Genomic DNA, 6,969 nt, shown 5'->3' with positions numbered 1-6,969 from the left:
GCAATAGACACTATAGTATCCAATGATACACACCGCTAAAATACATCATAGGCAGAAGGAACAGGTATAATATGTATGTAGATAGGAGCGTGTACTCCAAACCTTACAGTTCATGTATTACATAATTTTGATAGAATTTTTGCAAATTTGACAGCAATCCTAAATATTTATTTTTACATTGCCATTAGTAAATTGTGACGCTGAAATAATTTTTCTAACAATCAAAATAAGAAACATATTTTTGTCAACTATGCCAAAAGAATAAATTATTTTTCTAGACTACCGTGGTCTGAATGATTCATCTCCCGAAATTTCACATTTGGAAAGTTAATCCCCAATGTGACAGTAATAGGCAGGACTTTGGTAGGTGATTAGGTCATGGAGGTTCCAACTTCATGAAGAGGATTGATGCCATTGTAAAAGATCCCTGATGGGCTCCTCCACCATTGAAAGACATGTAGAAGCCATCATCGATGAGGGGTGGGCTCTTCCCAGACACTGAGTCTGCTGACCTCTTGATGTTGGATTTTCCAGCTTCCGGAACTGTGGACAATAAATTTCTGTTGTTTGTAAATTACCCAGTCTAAGATATGTTGCTACAGTAGCTAGAACAAACTAAGAAATTGATGCAAAAAAAATGGGATGCTTCTTTAAGAACTACCTAAAAATATGGAAGCAGCTTTGGAACTGGGTAATAAGCAGAGACTGAAAAAGTTCGCAGGTGCATGCTAAAAACAGCCTACATTACTGTGAGCCCAGCATTATGAGTGGATTTGGTAAGGGCTCAAAATAAAAGGAGAGTTGTAGAGATTTTGTGAAAGTAACATCTAAGGCAAGTGTTCAGGGTGTGGTATGGCCTCTATTGACTGCCTGTTGTAAAATACGGGAAGGAAGAAATAATTTAAATATGGAATTTATAATCAAAAGGAAAGCAGAACCTAAAAATTTAGAGAATTCTAATTTTGTAAAAGAATGAGAAAACGTGTTCAGGAGAGAATAGCTAGGGTGTGGCCAAGCGAAAGTCTGACTATAAGATTAGGATGGTCAGAAGGAAGCCAGAAAATAAATTTCTGTGGTCTATGAATTACCCAGTCTGAGATATTTGGTTATGGCTGCCAAAACAGACTAAGACATACAAACCCATAGAAAATGCTGTGGAAAAGAATAAGAAACAGTAACCAAATGTATTTAGTAAAAGAAAAAAGAAACAAACAACTAGGGAAATAGTATTATGAAAGTGTGTTTCAGGTAATCAAATCATGCTGCTTTTCTAGATTGCATATGTAAGCTTTTGTAAATTTGTAATTGTTGATTTCTTCTTACATTTAAAATTAGTATTTACTTGTATATTTAATTTTGTAATTCCTATTCTATACTCTTACTTTTTTTTCAGGGTAGAAGTGAAAGTTTATTAAAAAGCTTTAGAACAGGAAGAGAAGGGAAGGGAAGAGAAGGGAAGGGGAGGGGAAGGGAGGGGAGGGGAAGGGAGGGGAGGGGAGGGGAGGGGAAAGTATGGAGAGAAAAGGGGAGGGGGAGGGAGGGAGGATGGAGGGAAGGAGGGAGGGAAGGAAGGAAGGAAGGTAGGTTGGTTTGGATAAAGGCCAACGGGCCACTTGGGAAATCAAGTGCGTTTGTTCTTGCTTTATAAAGAGCTCAACAATCTGTAGTAGCTTCTTGTCGACAGGGTTAAACATAAGTTTGCTGAGAGGATCAACATATACTTATGGACACATGTTTTATAACGTGGGGATTAACATGTAGGATAATCATTAATTTTCAGATCTTTTCCTCATTTTCTGTCGAGAGTATTACTTAGAGAGAAAATGGGGCTTTCTTAACTTACTTGTCCCAGGAAGCTGGAAGATCTTTCAATGTGAATCTTTTAAGCATTACCAAAGAATAAAAAAAGATTCCCTAATTCCCTAACGAAATCTGACAAACCTGTGTTAAAATGTTTTGTGGTGATATTTCTGTGATTTGGAAGTGTTCAAAGTAATGGCACTGAAAATAAAGCTGAAGAAGGGATTTCAAACATTTGAGGCTATGGACGACATAGCACATACTCAATAGATCTAAACAGTTTAGAAAACACTTTGTTTTGCCGGGCGCGGTGGCTCAAGCCTGTAATCCCAGCACTTTGGGAGGCCGAGGCGGGTGGATCACGAGGTCAAGAGATCAAGACCATCCTGGTCAACATGGTGAAACCCCGTCTCTACTAAAACTACAAAAAATTAGCTGGGCATGGTGGCGCGTGCCTGTAGTCCCAGCTACTCAGGAGGCTGAGGCAGGAGAATTGCCTGAACCCAGGAGGCGGAGGTTGCGGTAAGCCGAGATCGGGCCATTGCACTCCAGCCTGGGTAACAAGAGCGAAACTCCGTCTCAAAAAAAAAAAAAAAAGAAAACAATTTGTTTTATCTTGTTATCTATTATTTGTCTTGTCTACTGGAATAGGCTCTGTATATGTCTGAACAGTTTTGAAATGATCTAGAATAAAATTTATTCATTCAAATAAATATGTGTTTATTACATACAGACAGCATCCCAGGTGCTGGAGATGCAGCAGTGAACAGTCAGACCAGGTATCTTTCTTCTTGGAGCTCATATTCAGGGAAGAAACTAGGCAATCGAGAAGGATCCCTTATGTGGTGATCAGGGGCAGGGTTCAGGCTCAGCAGATTCAGATCCTTACGCATAGTCTACTTGAAACGTTCTTATATGGCCATCCAAATAATAAGCCATGTCTAGAGAATGTTTAGATGAAGATGCATGTATTTTGTCATTAAAATCATTGAAGTAAACATAAGACCTGGCCTGGGCCAGTGAGGAACGACTAGGAGGTGCAGTATATGCCTTTGCTTCAAGCCTGACTTCCTCCTGGAGTCTGTACGCCTTTGTAGATCCATGGTGCTATATAGAACACATATCAGATCTTATACAGAATTTTCGTTTTCTCCCTACATTCAAGAATAAGTGAGACTCAAATCCTGCACATCTCACCTTATCACTTTTCTCTGAATTATCTGAGAAGGAAATTGCAGTAGCGTACCATTTGTTTTAAGACTAAGATCAACTGCAAAGCCAAGCCTCCACTGTCTGAAATACTGAGATAATATCATCACGTAGTGAGAGAATACAGTCTGTCACCTTACAGCAAGCTCCACACCTGCACACGGGATAGTAGAGATGCTAGCTGATGGAGAATGTGCCCTCTACGAGGGCTTCTTTGCGCAGACTCAGAAAGTGTAGGGAGTCATGAGTACGTTTCCTGACAGCATTCGTCTTGGAGGAAGATGAGACATAAAGGACAAATCTAATTTGTTTATTTGAGTTGCTTGTATTACCCTCCCTCTTGTAATGTGCAATTCTACTGATGATATTATTAATAAAAGTGCATACATGTCATTAGAGGATCACTGGGGATGGAGAAGATAATAATCGTTTTCCAAAATTACAGTTATTAGTGAGGAAGCCATTCTTAAAAGTAATAAAAATGGAAAGGAAGGAAGGAAGCAAAAGGAGAGAGAGAGAAGGAAAGAAAGAAAAACAAGAAGGAAGGAAGGAAGGAAGGAAGGAGAAAGAAAAAGAAAGAAAGAAGGAAAGAAAGAAAGAAAGAAAGAGAGAGAGAAAGAAGAAAGAAAGGAAGAAAGAAAGAAAGAAAAAGAAAGGAAGGAAGGAAGGAAGAAAGAAAGAAAGAAAGAAAGAGAAAGGAAGACAGGAGGAAGGTGAAATATTGAAGAAAGAAAACTTACTTAATAGAAAATTGAGAGAATGCAATTTACACAGCAACGAGCCATCATGTTTTATCTCTCAAACTGTTGAGAATTTAAAACACACACATACACACCCAATGTTTTCCCTAGGTGTTGAATGTGCCCCAAATTTAGTGGTGTAAAGGATGGATCATTTTATCATTACACTCATGGATTCTGTGGGTCAGGCATTCAGAAAAGGCACAGCAGGGACAGCTCCTCTTTGCCCCGCGGTGTCCAGGTGCTCAGCTGGGAAGACACGTTCACTGGCAGTCTGTTGGTTGCCAGCGAATGCTTGTTTTCTGGCATTTCAGATTGGGCTGTCAACTGAACTCCTACATATGGCTTCTCCATGTGACTGTTTGGTTTTCTCACAACTTGGTGGCTGGTTTTCGAAACCAAGTGTCCCAAGCAAAGTCAAATAGAAACCCTCTTTGTTTACACCCTGGCCTTGAAAACCAGCCTGCATTGCTTTTGCTAGTCATGAGTCCCCCTAATATCATGAGGAAGGAAGACAGCTCTGACTTCTTTAGGGGAGGAGTGTCAAAGTCACGTGGTAAAAAGAATGTGGGGACATTTTGCAGCCATTGTGGAAAATGCAATCGGCCACAGACACTATGAATTTTGATGAGGATTCAGGGAAATGAGAGAAATTACAATTGAGAACTGTCTGTCTGGGAAATGGATGTATTTAACAGAAGCCTTAAAATGGACATATCCTTTGAAAAAATAATTCTAGGTTTTGAAGTACTAAATCCGAAAGAAATAATCGTGGTTGTTTTTATAAACTATACGTGCCATAGCTCAGCAGCTTGTGAATAGTTGACTCTTATTTGATTATAATTGAATAATTGCAGCACAAACCTCCAAGCTGTAGAATGATGCTACGGCCTGAACATTTGTATTCCTCTAAAATTCATGCTGAAACTTCATCCCCTATGCAATGGTATTAAGAGGCGGGGTCTTTAGCAAGTGATTGGACGATGAGGGCTCCTCCCTTATGAATGGTATTGAGGCCCCTATGAAAGAAGCTTCACACAGGTGTCAGCCCTTGTTCGTTCTTCTGCCTTCTGCCACGTGAGGGCACAACCTGCCGCCTTTCTGCCACAGGTAGATGTGTCAAAAACAAGGTGCCATCTTGGAAGCAGAGAGAACAGCCCTCATCAGACACCGAACCTGCTGTTACTTTGTTCCTAAAGCTTCAGCCTTCAGATCTGTGAGGAAATAGATTTCTGTTCACTGTGAATGACCCAGTCTCACGTGTTTGTTAGAGGAGAACAAACAGATGAGGAGCGATGGCCATGGGATTTAGCTCTGTTAAAATGTCCCTGTCCCCACTAATGTTTTCTGGAGTGTCCTAAAGTTTGTCCCACAGAGACCACAAGCCAATCTGTAAGCTCAGTCCCCACCAGCTCCCCACCATGTTCCTGTTCTTAGATGCATTCAGTGAGGCAGGCTTTAAACACTTGGTAATGATGATTGTTTTCACTATGCTTTTCTGAGCGTTCTAAATTTTCTATAGTGAATTCATTTGTCATCAGAAACACAGTTATTAAAAAGAAATAAGAAGTAACGGCGTCACCAAATAAAAGGATGTTTATTATTCAAACTTGAAAAAAAAAAAGAAATAAGACATTCGGTTCTGATCTTCTCCTAATTTGTCAAGGGCAAAAGATGTTTTAGCTTTGCACTTTATAATGCTATTGCCAGAGGAAATGATAGATGAATAGATGGGATAGATAGATGGATAGATAGGTACAGATATGGACCTTATGAATGAATCTGTATAGATTTCTCTATGTCAGTCTCTGTAGGCTTAGTACCCACTCACATATATTAGTGTATATTTGTGTATGTGTATATATATGTGTGTGTATATGTATATGTATATGTATATGACACATATCTTTCTAACTGATCTCCCCAACAACAGTCTTATCCATTTCAATCTGTGTTTCAGACCATATCCAGCCAGAGAAGAAATCTCCTGAAAACGCAAGATCACATCACGTCCCTGTTTAAAGTCCTCGTTACTGCCGGATGCAGAGCGCCTTTCCTCCACAGCCTGCACTCTCGGCTAGAATCTGCTCCTGACCTGCACCTTCCCTCCAACCTCTTCCCACCACCCGCAGTGCCACACCCCACTTGACCTGCATGTAGAATGGCTGTCTTTCGGAAATAATTTGTGCTTTAGAAATTCCTCCCCTCTTTCAGCCTCCGGATGTACTTTACTTAGCCTATACTACATTTGAAAAGTAATTTTCTTTGTGGCTGTTAATAATTGGGATGTATTACATTAAAAATAACTGTTTTTTGGATTTTCCTAGCATCTGATACATTGGATTTGCATTCCCAGGGCCTCCATGGGATGCGCATGGGATTCACAGATTACCACAGTGGTCATCCCTCCTGATGGCCCCTTGCCAACTCAGGCCACAAACGCACACCCCATTCCTAGCCCCATACATGTAGATGATGACCCTGCCAAAAGCAAGATGTGTGGGTAAAACTAGCTGATGCTGAATTATTCTCCCTGAATTTTCACCTGAATGTTTGTTATTATTTAGAAGAAAGGTAAATGTCACGTTTTCTCTTGGTTAAGAAAGAATTAAAATCAGTTCTTTGATCCTAGGAAACTGTGATGTTTCTAAATGAAATCTGATGTTTTCTTTGGTCATTCTTTTCACTGCTTCTTATAGCCTTTTTTTTTTTTTTTGAGTCAGAGTTTCGCTTTTGTTACCCAGGCTGGAGCGCAATGGCGCGATCTCGGCTCACCGCAACCTCCGCCTCCTGGGTTCAGGCAATTCTCCTGCCTCAGCCTCCTGAGTAGCTGGGATTACAGGCACGCGCCACCATGCCCAGCTAATTTTTTGTATTTTTAGTAGAGACGGGGTTTCACCATGTTGACCAGGATGGTTTCGATCTCTTGACCTCGTGATCCACCCGCCTCGGCCTCCCAAAGTGCTGGGATTACAGGCGTGAGCCACCGCGCCCGGCTCTTATAGCCTTTTAAGCTCCACTTTTCAATTGAGCGCTTGGCCACATATTTTCTTGCATTGCTTCCTAATTTTCTCATAGTGTTAGTTCCAATCCTCCTTCCTGAATCAAAACTCATTGACAGCAGGAGCCATGTCAGGATACTTACACTTAGAAAAGCTCTTCGTGTCCTCTGCAGGGACATGGATGAACCTGGAAACCATCATTCTCGGCAAACTGACAC

The sequence above is a fragment of the Sapajus apella genome, unplaced genomic scaffold, assembly GCF_009761245.1.
Source record: "Sapajus apella isolate SASKATOON/1434 unplaced genomic scaffold, GSC_monkey_1.0 scaffold111, whole genome shotgun sequence".
Lineage (NCBI taxonomy): Eukaryota > Metazoa > Chordata > Mammalia > Primates > Cebidae > Sapajus > Sapajus apella.
This window is presented reverse-complemented; position numbering follows the sequence as displayed.